This window comes from Callithrix jacchus, chromosome 3 (genome assembly GCF_049354715.1).
Source record: "Callithrix jacchus isolate 240 chromosome 3, calJac240_pri, whole genome shotgun sequence".
NCBI classification, from domain to species: Eukaryota; Metazoa; Chordata; class Mammalia; order Primates; family Cebidae; genus Callithrix; species Callithrix jacchus.
In genome coordinates, this window is record NC_133504.1 from 170,842,494 (window position 1) to 170,860,609 (window position 18,116).

The 18,116-nt window shown below is 37.3% G+C and overlaps 1 long non-coding RNA gene across 1 annotated transcript in view; it reads left to right on the plus strand.

Annotated features, from left to right (window-relative positions):
- Positions 1-3,493: 3,493 nt before the first annotated feature.
- LOC118152341 (uncharacterized) overlaps positions 3,494-18,116 on the plus strand; it is a 195,281-nt gene continuing 180,658 nt past the window's right edge. Inside the window, exon 1 of the long non-coding RNA XR_004741023.3 lies at positions 3,494-3,675. This is a non-coding gene — a long non-coding RNA (uncharacterized LOC118152341). The remainder of the gene's footprint in view (positions 3,676-18,116) is intronic.

The window sequence follows — 18,116 nt, forward strand, 5'->3', positions numbered from 1 at the left end:
TTTTTTAAAAAATCAATGTATAAATATATGTTGTTGGAGGTGATTATACTTCTTGGTGAAATAAGTAGCTGCCTGTCTTTATAAGGGCTAATATCATTTTTAAAATTTAAAATCATTTTATTTTTCTATACTTTTTATTTTTTATGATTAATATTTATTTTTATTTATCTATTTTTTATTGTACTTTAGGTTCTGGGGTACATGTGCAGATCTTGCAGGACTATTGCATAGGTACACACATGCCATAGTGGTTTGCTGTCTCCTTCCCCACATCACCTAAATAAGACACTTCTCCCAGTGTTAACCTTCCCCAACCTCCCCACCCCCTGCTGTCCCTCCCCAAACCCCCACTGCTCAACACACCCCAGTGTGTAATGTTTCCCTCCCTATGCCCATGTGTTGTCATTGTTCAACACCCACCTATGAGTGAGAACATGCAGTGTTTGGTTTTCTGTTCTTGTGTCAGTTTGCTGAGAATGATGGTTTCCAGATTCATCTGTGTCCCTACAAAGTACATGAACTCATCCATTTTTATAGCTGCATAGTATTCCAGGGTGTGCATGTGCCACATTTTCTGTGTCCAGTCTATCATCGATGGGCATTTGGGTTGGTTCCAGGTCTTTGCTATTGTAAACAGTGTCACAGTGAACATATGTGTGCATGTGTCTTTATAATAGAACAATTTATAATCCTTTGGGTATATACCCAGTAACGGGATTACTGGGTTAAATGGTATTTCTATTTTATTTCTAGATTCCTGAGGAATCGCCACACTATCTTCCACAAAGATTGAACTAATTTACCAAAAGGAAAAGTGTTCCTATTTCTCTGCATCGTCTCCAGCATCTGTTGTCTCCAGATTTTCAATGGTTGCCATTCTAACTGGGATGAGATGGTATCTCAATTTGGTTTTGATTTGTATTTCTCTAATGACCAGTGATAATGAGCATTTTTTCATGTTTATTGGCTTCATAAATGTCTTCTTTTGAACAGTATCTTTTCATATCTATAAGGGCTAATATCTTAATACGAGAGCATAATTTTCTCTCTGATGAAACTTTAACCATCCAAGATTCTAGCAATGATGCAAAGAGTAGGACGTTGAATAAAAACATTAATAATATACATCTACAAATCTTTATTCTCATAGACTCTTGCTAAGCTGAATCTACACTTAAGTGAGCAATTCGCTTCCTTGGTATTATTTCCAAACCTTTTGCAATGCATCCCCTTCCCCAGTGACCTGTATTTGGAAACCATATGCAAGCCCTGCTGCTCCCATACTATCTCACTCCCCACTTTTCACAGCCTTTCACTGAAGGAGACACTTCCTGGAGAAATGAGGATCATTGCTCAAGAAGAAGAAGAGAGCGGGTTCTGTGACTGCATCCCACCATTTCTCCTCACTGTTAGCAAATCACTGACACTCTCTGGACATCATGGATCTCATCTGTAAAGCAGAAATGGTAATTTCTTATCTTTCTAAAATTAAACAGTCCCTGAATTCTCTTTCAACTTTAAGTCTCACACACACATACACACACACACACACACACACACATACACACACATACATGGAATAGAGTTTTAGCCTTATATAATATAAACTTCATGTTTGAAACATGGGACTACATGCTTCAACTATGTTACTTGATTAATAGGTTTAAGGTATCTGGTCCTCTCCTATCTGATAGGTCTATTCTGAGAAAAATATTTAAAAAAAACAAAGTACTTTAAAGATCTATAAAATATACCCTATAAAAGAAAACACTGTTATTATGGAAAGCAAAACAAATAGCATAATAGAACACAAATGTCTGTAAGGCAGAAGCAAAATATACATAGTCAGAAAAACATGCCCAGAAAAACATATTGGAGGAGGATAGGCAGGCATATGTTTGGACAAACCAAGGCAACAAAAAAAGGTAGCTAGAATGCTGTGAGCTAAATCAGACCTGAACAAAAATGTCAACTCTGGGGAGGGTCAAGTTGAAAATGGAAGAAAAATAATAAAAGAAGTATGGCCAAACAGCACGATGAATGTCAGAAGCCTCAACTAAATGTGTACTTCTCACTTCGACTTGAATATAAGTCCTTCACACCTACATATTATTAGAAAGTCTGCTTCACAAACAAAATCCTGATGTGAGTGGAAATTGTGGAAGATGGCTGAGTTCTGTGTCTCAGTCCATGCATTCTAGCAAAAAGATAATAATGTCCAGAAACAAGATAAGATAATCTCTAAACTGAAATAATTCAGAGAAAGTAGGACCTCAAAACCACAGGAGAACTTGCAATAACTTAGAACATGAAAATCTTAGGGTATGTGTTACATTTACCTTGGATTCAGGTCTGAACCTAACCATCTGAGATAATATGGGTAAGACGGCCAGCCCCAGCTGATATTCGAATGAGGACAAGGATGATGATCATGATTATAATCACAGTCATGGTGGTCATGAGTGGCATTGGTATCAAGAGAGTTTGTACTTCCATAGAAATGTGTCACTAAGGAAGAAGCAGGATCAGTAAGCCCTCAGTGATAAAAAAGGGAGTATTAATGAAAAACAAGGGCCTTCCTACCAATGTAGTTAGCAAAAACTTTGACCCAAAAAATTACAGATCATTTATAATTGAAAAAATAAGTTAGGATGGAAGAGTGGTGAACATTCCAGAAAAGAAAAGTGAGACCTTGAAAAGGATTCTATGAGATTAGACTACATTTTAACATGCACAACAAGATCTCATAAAATTAGCATTCCTTTTTGAATCATAATTATTGTAACATTAAAGGAAATAATTGAAATGAAATAGTAGTCTTCTTCAATAAATGTCTTGGATACTATTTCAACTAATAGAACAGATGCATTTCCAGAACTCATTTATAATAGTAAGATGAAAAACCACATAAAATGAAGGTGACTAATGTGATAGAAAATAAAAAACTGGACTTAAAGTTTCAGGATTTAAATTCAAGCCCTTACTTAGTTATTAAAAATTATTTATTGAATGTCTATATGCCTGACTTTGTGTTATATGCAAGAGCGTAAACACAGCTAACATCGTCACTGCCCTGCAGAAACTCAGAGTCTACTGGGGCAAACATGAAAACAGACAACTTTATTACAACTTAAAAATACTGCCTTAAAAATGTGACCTGTAAATACAGTGAAGTATAGCATTAAAGAGCACTGAGTCAGAAGCTAGACCATCTGAGTTCAAATTCTGGCTCCAGTAATTAATAGCTGTATGATACTAAGTTGAATTACCTAACATTTCAGTGCTTCAGTGTGCTGTGTTATAAAATAGAGATGCTACCATTGCCTTCTGCGGTTATTGCAAGGATTACACAAACTGAAAATTCAAACTACCTAAAACAATTTCTGGTACATACATCCTCTTCACTAACCTCCTCCCATTCTTCATCATCATTGCTATGGAAACAGTGAAAGTGCAGGAACTAATCTTGTCCAGGAAAAATACAAAAAGCTTCACAAAGCAAATGGCATCCAAAGTGAGTCTCAAAGAATATGTATCAGCTTTGCAGGTGAAGAAATTGAAAAGTATGTGCCAAACAGAGTGGACCACACACATCCGAAAGCAAAGAATCAGGACAAGCCCTGCTGAATTGTGACGTACATGTGTGAGACTGAAGAGATAAGATGCAACAAAATGGTAAGAAACTGGATGGATGTGGTGTCTTTTATGTAGGTGAGTAACAGAATTTCTTTTTTAGGATGAGGACCGTGGTGTCTCTGTAGAAGACCCTAAAATCTCGGTGGCTTTCGGCAAGAAGGGAATATTTCTCACTGCGTTACATGCTAGCTGTGGGTCAACTGCACCTTTACTCCTTGTCTCCTCATTCTAGTAGCCAGGGCCAAATGAATGCCCCTCATTTGGGGCATTCCTATTCTCTCAGTAGAGGGCAAAGACTGGAGACAGAACAACATGATGGCTTTTAAAACTTCCATGCCATGGTGGCATGTCATTTCAGCTCACATTTTATTGGCTAAAACGAATCACATGGCCAAGTCTGATGTCATGAGATAAGGAAGTGTAATTCTCCCGGCAGCAGGAATGCCAGAAATCGTGGCAAAATCAGACTTCAATAGGGGAGGGAGCTATAAATTTCTTATGGTGAAGATCAGACATTTTTTTTGAAAAATCTGTCATCCTGATTATCTATTATATTAGCATATTTCCTGAAATAGTGGCTTAAAAATTTCTTATGCTCATGAATCTCAGGTGCTCACAAAGAGCTAGTTTGGAGTAAACAAGTGGCTTTATTCACTTGCCAGGTTGCTTAGCGGAAATGGCCCAGAGGCTTGATTCAGCTGAGCTTCTCTCCCTCTTCCTATAGTCTCAGAGTCTCTCCATGTGGTTCCTCCAGCAGAGTGAGTAGTGGTCAGACCTTATTGGTGCTCAGGGCTTCAAGACATCAAGGTAGAAATTGTCAGTCTTCTGAAGGTCACAGCCCCCTGAAGGTCATTATACTCAGTTGGTCAAAAATGTGGTCACAAGCCAACCTAAATGCAAAGGAAGAAGAAATTAACCGTAACTCTTGAGGCGGGAGGGTCAAAGAATCTGTAGCTATTCTTCTATGTAAAGGGCAGATGGGGGCAGATTTGGGAGCTATTTCTAAGATGGAATAAGAAGTATATGTTAACCATCTAAAAATGGAATGGTTAAGAACAAATAGAATCCTGGAGAAACACTATCGAAGGTAAGAGGGTCATTTCTCCAATATTCAAACATAAGGGCTGAAAGAACTCATATCACAAAAATAAAAAGTTGCTTTATATATCCGGAATTATCCAATAAATTAAAAGAAAAAAATTCGATCAAGATGGGGATCACATCCAAGAGATTTATTTCAAGATGTTATTTATGCGCTTGTAAAAGCGCTACAACAACATACAAAAAAAGCATATGTTAAATCAAAATAAACTTTATTTTAGAAAGTCACTTTAAGTGTGTGGTGATATAATTAAGCCTTATTAATATGCTGTTTATTTAACAGATTAAAATGCGTGAGAGCCATGTCCCATTTATCTTAATTAGACAATATGCTTGTCACAATTATTTGCTTTATATTTTCATTTTTATGAATATTTTGAAGCTATCCATTGATGCTATTAGGATCAACCTTCCCCTTGGTTTGTAGTTCTGTGATCCCAGTGTCGCAGCTCTCTTGAGGCACTACACAGCATTTCCCACCTGACTCTCTGCCAACGCCTTGCTCTTAGATCTGTTTTGGGGCTGAGAATAGCTACAAGAAAATAACTGTAAAGATTTTAGTGTTCTCAACAAGGACATCTTTCTCTCTGATCTTCGGATTTTAAAATATTTTCTATCCCAAATATTGTACACAGCTATGAGTGTGAGATAATAGATACCGGTTGACATAGAATATCAAATTCTAGAGATTCAAGAGATTTTCAAGATTACTCTCTCCAGTTGTTTGTTTGTTTGTTTGTTTGTTTGTTTGTTTGTTTGAGACAGGGTCTCACTCTGTCACCCAGGCTGGAATATAGTGGCACAATCACAGCTCACTGCAGTCTTGAGCTCCTGGGCTCAAGTTGTCCTTCCACCTCAGCCTCCTGAGTAGCTGGGATCACAGGCACAACCTATCACACCATGCTAATTTTTACATTTTTTGTAGAAACAGGAATCTCCTTGTGTTGCCCATGCCGAACTTAAACTCCTGGGTCCAGGCAATCCTCTAAGCTCAGCTTCCCAAAATGCTGAGATTACAGGTGTCAGCCACTGTGTCTGACCTTCTCTCCAATTTTTTCCAAACTCAGTAGTTCACTCACCACTTTCTGTATGTCATACCAACCACTAATACCTTATTCCTATAAATTGATTTACAGTTTTTACTTAATATATTTTAAAGGGAAAAGTATGCATTCTATTATAATGGAAAATTAGTTGAATTTGCCATAAATTTTTGGAGATAATGTAAATGAATACACTGAAATAAAATAGTATTACTAATGAAACAAAACAATATTGCTCTAGCTCGATGGCGGTTCCTTCACATTGTTAGAATGGAGATTCTGAAGCTTGAGATTTCCAGAGAAGTTAAGTGACTCATCCAAGGTCACACAGCTAAGGAAAAAAAAAGTGCTGTGTGTAGATGGAGTTGCTGCCAGACCCAGGATTTTCCACTCAACTATGGCAACCTAATTCTTTCCATATTCCTGACATATTCAAGAAGATATTCCTTGCTGAGCTACTCATAAAGTCCAAGTAAACTTTTGAATAAATCAGCAAACATTTATCAAATTTGTGCCATGTTCTCAGGACAGGACTACTCACTGAGGGTTAAAAAACTGAACCTGGGATCTCTGGCCCCTGGATAGGTACACTCTTTCTGTGAATTCTAAGAAAGAACATAAGCATAGAAACTTCCAAGTATGACCCTCAATAAACTTGAGGGGTAGGGTCTACAAAACAATAATAGTCAAATAAATGGGAAAGTTTTATAGGAAAAGATGACTTGAACTAAGCTCTTGCTTTAGGTAGCGTGTCGTTATGCTATAATGATACTTATTGTAGTGATTATTGACACTTATTGTGGTGATTCAGAGCATGATCTCAAAAGCTAGAAAACTAGGGTTCCAATCCCAGCTCTTCTTACAAAATGTGTAATCTTCATCAAATTATATAAGCCATCTCTCTTCCTCTATTGTAAAATGTGGCAATATGGTACATTTCAGATAGGGTTGATGTAAAGACTCAGGATTCCAGGGGAAAAACTAATGACCCAATCATCCTAAAAAAAAGTCTAGGAGAATTTATTTCCAAAGAGGCCATCATCAAAGGCATGTATATGAGCAAACCACAAAGAACCTGAATTCTTAGCTGCTGACCTCTTACCATTTCTGGACTAAGGGATGAAAGGAGGGGGTTTTTACTGAAGCCCGAAAGGAGAATCATGTTGCCTGTTTCCCTGTGAAGACAAGTGTCCTTCGATGGAGCCAGGGTATTAACACTCAGATTTCACATTCTACCTTCCTTCTGGTTTCTGACAAGTCTGTATGGTGCCCCTACCCAGCAGAAGGTAGATGGCCACTTTTTGATGTAGCCCATGCTGGTTAGTCTCCTGGAACAAACAGCAGAATGATAGCTCTTATAAGGACCATCATGAACTAATAGTTAAAACATGTCTGGCTCAGAGTAATACCCAATACATAATAACTATTACTAGTATGTGTATTATTTCTATGTTATTAGTATTCAGCACAATTTCCAGCATTTGGTAAGTGCTTAAAAACAGTCAAGTAATGAACAGAGGATGAGAGGCCCAGAAGCAGGAAAGGAGTTGCTATAGCATGTTGATACAATATAAGTTATAGTCACATGTACACAATCCATCATAAATAGATCATGGAAGATGACATGAGTTTGAATGAGTTGGAATTTTAATGTTGGAGAACAGTGAAACATAACGTTGTAATAATAGTTTCTGAAGTCATTAGAAAACAAAAGTCACATTATTAAAATACTTACTGTTCCACACAGAGAAATAAGACAGGAAGCGGTTAGGGGCAGTGAGGTACGAGAGAAAGATTCAAGCTTTGAGGCACAGAAACATGGTCATCCAGATCTGTGTGACATTGAGCAAGTTCTTTTTTTCTCTGAGTCTGTAATGGTTAATTTTATGTGTCAATTTTACTAGGCCATGAGATGCCTAGACATTTAGTCAAACATTATTCTGGGTGTGCCTCTCAGGGTGTTTCTAGATGAGATTAACATTTGAATCAGCAGACTGAGTACAGCAGATTGCCCTCCCTAATATGGGTAGGCCTCATGCAATCAATTGAAAACCTGAACAGAAGAGAAAAAAAGGCTGAGTAGGAGGGAATACTCTTTCTGCCTGGCTGCTGAGCTGAGACATTGGTCTTTGCTGGCCTTCAAGCTCAAACTGAAACATGGACTCTTCTTGGGTCTCCAGTCTGTCCACGTTTAAACTGGAACTTAAGCCATCGACTATCCTGGTACTCATGCCTCAGACTTGGATTAGAGCTACGCCATGGGCTCTCTTGGGTCTCTGGACTACAGATCTTGGAACTTGCTAAGCTCCATAAACACAATTCCTTATAATAGCTAGATATAGATATAGATAGATGATATAGATACAGATATTGACCTCCTGTTTCTGTTTCTCTAAAGAACCCTGATTAGTACAGAGAGCACTAGTACTCTAATTTAGAAAATAGAGATTGTCAGTAACAGTCAGTGAGTAAAATCCTATGGAAAGCAACTGACACATAGTAGGCATTCAATGAACATGTCTTTTCCCCCTGAGAGTTGAGAGATTGAAAGCACAGCCAGTAAAATAGAATGGAGGGCTATCTTCCTAATAGATGTCCTTCCTGCCTCTAGTCTTTAATAGAGTCCATTAATATCTATCAAACATTCCTAGGAATGGAAATATAAAGCCATCGTTGCTATATATGTGGCAGCCTAATGAGCCAGCTTCTCCCAGAGAGGCAATAATTTACTCAAAGTTCCCAAAGTGTTGAGTTAAGCATGAGTTAAGGCAGCTTTCCAAATTGACCAGTTCTTGCACAAAGAGATTGCATTATTATGCTACCCTTTCTATGTAATTTGCTCACCAAGGCTCTATGCAGGATAAACCAACATGGTATCTGCCCTCAAGGACTTGTACCTGCAGGGAATTCAATGCCAGATTTAATTACCCCCCAATCATGAAGTCTGCTCTCTTAGTTCCAGGCCAATGGAGTTTTCCTAAACCATATCACTCTCATATCAAGTCATGTGTATCCATTTCTCAGGGAGGGGCTGGAGGAAGGATGACACTGGGCAATTTCTCAAATCCCATTTCTCAGTAAAATGACTCAATATTTGTGCACACAGGAGCTTTTTTATGTTGGTCAATCCATAGAAAATGATGATGCATATCACTTAACAGTGATGGAAGGCTCAGCCACAGAAGCCATTTTCTAGAGTCAAGGATTGCAGCCCCAGCGCTAATTCAGCAAGAGAGATATTTATGACCTTAACAATGGGACCAGAAGGCTCTCTGTCCCCACTTCTGAGTCTGGACAGTGCCTATGGAAGAGACTGGATTGCATTTTCTTCACCAGTGCTTGATGTTTAAACACATTAGAGGGACTTGGAGAGCCAAAATGACTGAATAAGATGATACCCCAAAAAAGTCTCTTGCAGAAAAAAACACTACCTCAGAAAGCAGAATACTGAGTTAGGACCCTTCCAGTCCTAACTAGCCAAGTCACCTTGGGCAAGTCACTAAATTTTTCTGGGATGAAATGGTGTGACCTGAAAAGTAGGTTAATAATATCACTCCAACTTCAAAGCCTAAAGCAGGTAAGAAGGTTTTCTGAGGTTCCTTTCAGCTCAAGTATATCTAAAATTGTGCTTTTTATTCTGGGTGAAAATGACATTGATCAGCATTAGCATATTAATACTTGACAGATTCCCTTTGTATGGTGCTTTTGCTTTTACTAAGAATATTTACGTACATTGATTACTTAATTCAATACACACAGCCTTCCTCTTAAAGCTAGACAAAGCAGAATTATCATTCCATTTGACAAACAAGGAAATTGAGGTTAAAAAGGGGTAAATGACTGACCAAACGTTGCTGTCTCATAAAAGCATGCACTGCTGCCTCAGTCCCTGAGAGTTTACAGTTCTCTAAGTGGCCTGCAAGTCTCCTGCGCACTTTGCTCGGGTCTCTCTGCTCACTTGCCGCCTTCTTTAAGAGGCCTTCTCAGATCACTCTAGATACAACAGTGATACTCTGTGCTTTCATTTTGCTTTATTCTTATCCATAGAACCTAATATTTTAAGATGAACTCATCATTTATGTTTATTCATTTATTGTTCTTTTGTTCTTACTAAAATTAAGCCCTGTAAGTGCAATACTTGATCAAATTTTGCTCATTCTTACATTCTTAACATCTAGAACAATGTCTGCTCAATAACAGGCCCTGAATAAATGTTAGTGATATAATAAACAAATGAGGTGAAATGAGGAAGTCACTGGAAACTTTGGTATTTGTCTTTAGAAAAAAAATGAAAGGTATTCTTTTATCTTAGCTGTTGAATTTTGGTTCAGTTTCTGTGATATCTTCATTTAACTTTGTCTGATAAATACGTTTATCTCACTTTCCAAAGAAAAATTAGGTGGTTATTTGATACTATTTTCATCTATCCTTTTCCTTACTTTATGAAGAAATGTTGTTAAACATGCATTCTGAATGAAGAGACCCCCTAAACAGGCTTTGTGTGAGCAACAAGGTTGTTTATTCACCTGGGTGTGAGTGGGCTGAGTCCTAAAAGAGAGTCAGTGGAGGGTGGTGGGATAAGAGTTGGTTTTACAGGTTTGGTGTAGGCAGTGGAATTTACAGAAGTTACAGTTCAGGGCAGTTTTTGCAAGCTGGGAAGGGGTCATAGGGTCAGGAGTCATGAGGTAGCCTATCAGTTGAGCAAGGTCAGTTATGAAGTCCAGTTGCCTTATCAACTGAGGCAGGAATAAGGAACAATAGAAGAATGTCTCCAAGTTCATTAGGTGCTGCAGGGATTGATCAATCTTCTCCTTTTAGTGGTTTTCCAGTTACTTTAGATGTTGTAGTTCCAGGAACTCATCTGGAGATGCACATGCAGGTCACAGAGGTTACCATGCAATCCATGGCACAGTCAGTCAGCCTAAAAAAACCTAACAAATACATTTTCCAAGTTCAGGATTCATAGTACTGGTCCTTCAGACAGAATATGAAAATTAAAAAACAGTAGTTTCTAAAGTAGCTATATATAAAAATCACCAGGGAATATTTTTAAAACTCAAAATTCCTGGGCCCTACCCTTAGAAAATTGTTATTCTCTGGTACTGTAGAAGAACCAGAATTTGTAAATTTCAAACATTCCCCAGTTGATTCAACTGCACAGCCATGTTTGAAAACTCTTGAGTAGTATCACCTGTAAAGATTCCTTTCTGCTATATGTTGTTATCTAGGACTTGAGCAAACTTCCAGAATGATTGAGTTACAGCCACAAGTTTTGCATAGTTAGAATAAGAATCTTATCAGCCTTAGGTGCAATTATAAAAAGACTTTAGCACAGGAATCTCTGATTAATTGGATAGAGCACAAAGATCAAGCAGATATATTTTTTTCCTAGCCTAAAAATCTACCCTCAGGGAACAGGTACCTAAGTATTCTTCTGGGTATGACACAAGGTCTCCAAAAAGAATGCTGATAAGTACAAAGCTGAATAGGCCAAATCTAGAAACATAGATTAAGGAAAAAACTTGGCTAGATTAAGGAAAAAACTTGGCTCAATGCACTGATCCAATTTGATATAGAGGATAAAGGTAAATCTGAGAACATTTATTCCACCTTCCACAGATATTTGCTGAGCATCTACTAGGGCCTGGAGGCATACCAATGGACCTAATATGGTTTCTGCCCTCAAGAAACTTACACTAAAGTGTGATAGAGAAATACACTAAACATTATAATACATTACAGTACAAAAGAATAGGGTTGCTACTCTTGAAAGAATGTCTAACTCAGTAATGAGATGATGGAAGTTAGCTCCAAGCTAAAACCTGAAAGATGAGTAAAAGCTTACAAACATTTAAGTTGGATTTTTGTTTGCTTGTTTTGTTTCAAGGTGGTGGATTAGAGGCTTTTAGTGTGTCTCAGTAACTTGGAAATAACAAGACAGTGAATAAAGATCAGCTCTGTTTGCTTTAATTCAAGATGGAAAATTGGAATCCACCAGAATTGTGAAGGACACCCCAGATCTTAGGGAGGGGAATGTAAGCAAACAGCCTTCATGATGGTGGCTAGCTGATAAGAGTGAAGCCCCAGTACATAAAGAAAAAGGGGAGCCTCCATTAGTGTCTCACCTTTCCAGTGGGGATCCTGGCAACCCAAGCAAAGATAAAACAATTGGTTTCTCCAAGCCAGGGAGCTAACTTGGGAAGAGACTTGGGGACACTGAGAGGGAAAGAAAATGGGATAAGTTGCAGGCATTTTCTCAGACCCAGGACAATAACAGGATGCCATCTTTAATCCAAGCATGTACAAAATCAGTCATTCTTTGGTGACCCAGTAGTGTGGCCATGCAGGCATGTTAGTCTAAGGCCAAAGAGTGGAGCATTTGCTCTGCGGTGGAGTAGGGGGCTCCACAGCCAGAGTGGTAGTAAGTGCTACAGTAGTAGGTGATGGCATTGCACTCTCCCTTTTCACAGACTTGAGATGGGAGGAGAGCTGCTACAGCTGTGATTTCTCCTGGGTGACAAGGCTTGCAGTCAGGGCCCTCTTGGTGACCTGGAATGAGTCTACAAGTGTTCTCCTGAGATCATGGTACAGTAGTGCACTCTCTGCTCCACCCCCAGGCAGAACTCTATACATTTATCTCCAGGCATTCAGAGCACCTGCTCACACAGACTAGCAGCCTGAGTTGCTCCACCCTTCCTGTGCAGAGATCTGATTGTATGAGGGCCCTCTCTGCTCTAGCCAAGGCAGATTTTCAGGCATTTGAAGCATTTGTTCACCTAAATCAGTAGCCTGAACCAGCCCACTTTTCCTATACAGAGACTGTGGTGAAGCAAGGTCCTGGCCGCCCACACCCAGGCATATCTCTAGAGAGTTGAAACCTTCACAAGTGGATTAGCAGCCTGAGCCAATCCACCCTCCTGTGGACATTGTGGTGAAGTGAGTTTCTCCCTATTTCATACTCAGGCAGATCTCCAGACATCTGGAGCACACGCTCTTGTATTAGAAATTTAGGCCACACCCCCTCCCTGTGCAGAGAACTTGGTGCCAAAGAAGTTTCCCAGCTCCTTGTCTTGGCACACCCGTTCATGGTTGGTGGACACCCACTAGATTCTTCCTCAATGCTGGTGCTTGAGGAAGAGGATCAATAGGTTTGCCATAAGGGGGCATGTAGATAAGCCTGCTTGGTTCATCCTGACACATCTTGCCCCCAAACTTTATCAGGGCTGAGAAGGGAGGTAAAAACACTGTGTACTTTACAGACCAGCCTATTGCCTGAGGCAACAGAGAGTTTCTCCCAATAAACAAGAATCAAGTACATACCCAGCTGTCTGGGCCACAGCCAGCTCTTTCCCATAACTTCCATCTGGTGGCTTGTAGGCTGAATTGCACAGCATAATATAAAACCTGCCAACAGAGGTGCATAGGACTATAAAAGTAAAGCCCAGAGACTCTGCTCAACATCCTCTATAGTCACAATTTCTAGAAAGGCAAAAGGGAAAGGAAAAGAAAAAACATATATAGAAAATAAAGAAAAGATATCCTACCCACATTAAATAATTACAAAAATTAGAAGAGCCAGCTTTTCCAGATTAAAAAAAAAAAAAACTAGCACAAAATATAGTACCATGAAAAATCTAAATGTAGTGACACTATGAACAGTTTACATTAATTTTCCAACAACAATCCCTAACCAAAGTGAAGCTGAGAAATGACAGATAAAGAATTCAAAGAATGGACTGCAAGGAAGCTCAACAAGATCCAAAACAAGGTTGAAAATCGACACAAGGAGACTTCTAAAGCAATCCAAGAAATGAAGCAAGAAACATCATAGAAAAATTTTAAATTTATGAAATTAAAAAACTCAAGGAATATCAAAATATAATTGAAAATGTTATCAATAGACAAAGTCAAGCCAAAAAAGAAGATTTTATAGCTTGAAGATTAGTTTAACAAACTAATCCAGTCATACAAAAAATAAAGATTAAAAAATTTTAAAAATGAGTAAAGTCTCAAGAAAGATGGGATTATGTCAAGCACAACCAAATATATATGTTACTTGCATTTTTGAGAGAGAAGAAGAAAAAGCCTGGAAAATATATTTAAAAGGGTCATTCAAGATATTTTGTCTTAATTTTGGCAAGGAAGAAATAATCAAAATACAAGAAATCTAGAGAAAATCTGTGGGATATTTTACAAAACAAACATCACCAGCATATAGTCAGCAAACTGTCCAAGGTCAAAGCTAAAGAAAAATATCTTAAAGTCAGGTAGAGAAGAAAGGTCAGATTACATACCAAGGAAACCCCATTAGACTAATAGAAGACTTCTCAGCAGAAACTTTACAAGCCAGGAGAAATTGGGATGCTAATTTCAGCATTCTTAAAGAAAAGAAATTTCAATCTGTAATTTATATCCAGGCTGCTCTGCCTATGGAGTAGCCATTCCTTTATTCTTTTGCTATCTTAATAAACTTGCTTTCACTAAAAAAAAAAAAAAAAAAAAAAAAAAAAAAAAAAAAAAAAAAAGAAAGAATTTATACCCCACCAAACTAAGATTCATAAACAAAGGAAAAATAATTTTTTTTCCAGACAAGCAAGCACTAAGGGAATTTGTTACCACTAGACCAGCTTTACAAAGCATCCTTAAATGAGTTCTGAACATGGGAAAGAAAGAATGATACCTGCTACCACAAAAACGCAGCTAAGTACATAGCCCACAGCCATTATAAAGCAACCACACAATAGAAACTGCATAGCAACCAGCTAGCAACTTTACAATAGGGTCAAAACCTCACATGTCAATACTAACTTTGAATGTAATCAGCTTATATGCCTCAGTTAAAAGGTACAGAGCAGCAAATTGGATACAAAAACAAGACCTAACCATCTAATGTCTTCAAGAGATCTATCTCACACATAAAAACACTCACAGGTTTAGAGTAAAGGATTGGAGAAAGATCTATCATTCAAATAGACGATAAAATATGAGCAGAAGTCACTATTATTAGATAAAACAAACATTAAATGAACAACAGTAATAAAGAACAAAGAAGAGCACTGAATAATGAGGAAGAATTCAATTCAACAAGAAGACCTAACTATACTAAATATATATGCATTCAACATTGGAGCACTCATATTCTTTCAAAAGGTGCTTCTAGACCTGTGAAAAGAGTTAGACAAAGGCATCATTAATAGTAGAAAACTTCAACATCCTACTGACAGTGGTAGGAAATTATTGGGGAGAAATGTCACCAAAAATTCTAGACTTAAATTTCACATTTAACCAATTGGATCTAATAGACATCTACAGAATACCTCACTCACTGACTACAGAATATACATTCTTCTCAACTGTGCATGGAACATATTCTAAGATTGACCATATGCTCGGCCACAAGCAAACCTTTACAAATTCAAAAAGGATTAAAATTATATGTACCATAGTCTCAGACCACAGTGGAATAAAAATAGAAATGAATAACAAGAAGATTTCTCAAAGCCACAAATTACATAAACATTATATAACTGGCTCCTGAATGACATTCAGAGAAAAAAAAATAAAGATAGAAATAAAAAAGAAAATTTTTTGAAATAAATAAAACAGAGACACAATGTACCACAACCTCTGGGATGCAACAAAAGTAGGGCTAAGAGGAAAGTCTATGGCAATAAATGCCTACTTCAAAAAGTTAGATCTCAAATTAACAGCCTAACGTCACACCTACAGAAACTAGACAAACAAGAAAAAACTAACCCCAAGTGTAGCAGTAGAAAATAACTAAAATCAGAGCAGAACTGAACCAAATTAAGACCCCCTAAAAAATCCATACAAAGAGTCAACAAAATCAAAGATTGGTGTTTTGAAAAGATAAGATTGATAGATCACTAGCTAGACTACCCAAAAAGAAAGATTTGCATAAGCACAATCAGTAACAGTAAAGATGACATTAGAACAGATCCCACAGAAATATAAATCATCCTCAGTGACTATAATTAACACCTCTATGTACACAATCTAGAAAATCTAGAGAAAATAGATAAATTATTAGAAACACAGGATCTCCCAAGATGGAATCAAGAAAAAAATGAAATATTGAATGGATAAATATTAAGTTCTAAGATTGAATCAGTAATAAAAACCTACCAACCAGAAAAAGTGCTGGACCAGACTGGTTCATAGACAGGTTCTACCAGATACACAAAGAAGAAGTGCTATCAATTTTACTGAACCAAAAAATCAAGGAGGGGACTCTCCCCTAACTCACTCTATGAAGAAGCCAGCATCACCTTGATACCGAAACTTAAAAGAGACACAGCAAATAAAGAAAACTGGAGGCCAAAATTCCTGATGAACATGGATGCAGACATCCTCAACAAAATACTAGCAGGCTGAATCCAGTAGCACATCAAAAACTTATTTCACTATGATTGGTCAGGCTTCATTCCTGGGATGTGTGGTTGGTTCAACCTACACAAATTAATAAATTGCATTTCACCATATAAACAGAAATAAAACCAAAAACCATGCAATTATCTCAATAGGCATGGAAAAAACTTTCAATAAAATCTAAAATTCCTTCATGATAAAAAATGTTCAACAAAGTAGGCATTGAAGGAATATACATCAAAATAATAAGAGCCATCCAGGACAAATTCACAGACAACAACATACTGAACAGGTAGCAGCTGAAAGAATTTCCCTTGAGAATTATAACTAGAAAAGGATGCCTACTCCAGCTATTCATATTCAACAATGTACTGGAAAATCCTAGCTAGAAAATCGGGCAAGATAAAGAAACAAAACACATTCAAGTAGGAAAAGAAGAAGTTAAACTACCTATCTCTCTTCACTAACCATGTGATTGTATACCTCGAAAACCCTACCTACTCTACCAAAAGCCTCCTGAAACTGAAGAGAATTTTGGTAAGGTTACAGAATACAACATCAATGTACAAAAATCAGTAACATTTCTATACAACAATAATGTTCAAGCTGAGAGGCAAGTCAAGAATGCAATTGTATTTACAAGAATGACAAACAAAAATAAGCACCTAGGAATAGATTTAACCAAGATAGTGAAAAGATCTCTACCAGGAGAACTATAAAACATTGCTGAAAAATAATTATAGATGACAAAGATAGAAATAAAAAAGCTCACGATCATGGATTGGAAGAATTAATGTTTTTTAAATGGCCATATTGTCCAAAGCAATCTACAGATTCAATGCCATTCCTATCAAACTACCAACATTATTTTTCACAGTTAGAAAAAAACTATTATAAAATTTATATGATACCAAAAAGAGCCCAAATAGCCAAAGCAATTCTAAGCAAAAAGTACAAATCTAGAAGAACCACATTATTGCACTTCAAACTATGCTATAAGGCTATAGTAACCAAAAAAGCATGGTACTGGTACAAAACCAGATACATAGAACAATGAAACAGAATAGAGACAGCAGAAATACAGCCTCACAACTCCAGCCATCTGATCTTCAACTAAGTTGATGAAAACAAGCAATGGTGAAAATTTAATTATTTAATCTTTCTGGGATAGCTGGCTAGCATTATGGAGAATAATGAAACTTACCTACTTTTCACCATATATAAAAATTACCTACCTTTCATCATACATAAAAATTAGCCCACAATCCATTAGATATTTAAATGTAAGACCTGAAATTATAACAATCCTAGAAGAAAACAAAGAAACACCATTCTGCACCTTGGGAAATAATTTACTACTAAGTACTCAAAAGCAATTGCAACAGAAACAGAACTTGACAAGTGAAACCTAATCGAACTAGCGAGCTTCTGCATAGCAAAAGAAACTATCAACAGAGAAAAGAGACAGCCCATAAAATGAGAGAAGATATTAAAAATTATGCTTCTCAAAAAGGTCTTACATCAAAAATCAATGAGCAACTTAAACAATACAACAAGCAGAAACAAATCCTGCAAAAAGAGGGCAAAAGACATGAACAGATACTTCTCAAAAGAAGACATACAAGGAGCCAACAAGCATACAAGAAAATGCTCCGCATCACTATTCATCTGAGAAATGCAAATGAAAACCACAAGGAGATGCTATCCCACAGCAGTCAGAATGGCTATAATTAGAAAGTCAAAGAACAACAGATGCTAGCAAGGTTGAGGAAAAAAGGGGACGCTTATACACCGTTGATGCTAATGCAAACTAGTTCAGCCACTGTGGGAAGCAGTTTGGTGATTTCTCAAATAACTTAAAACAGAACTACCATTAGACCCAGCAATTCCATTACTGGGATACCCAAAAGAAAATTGATGATTTTACCAAAAAAAAAAAAAAAATGA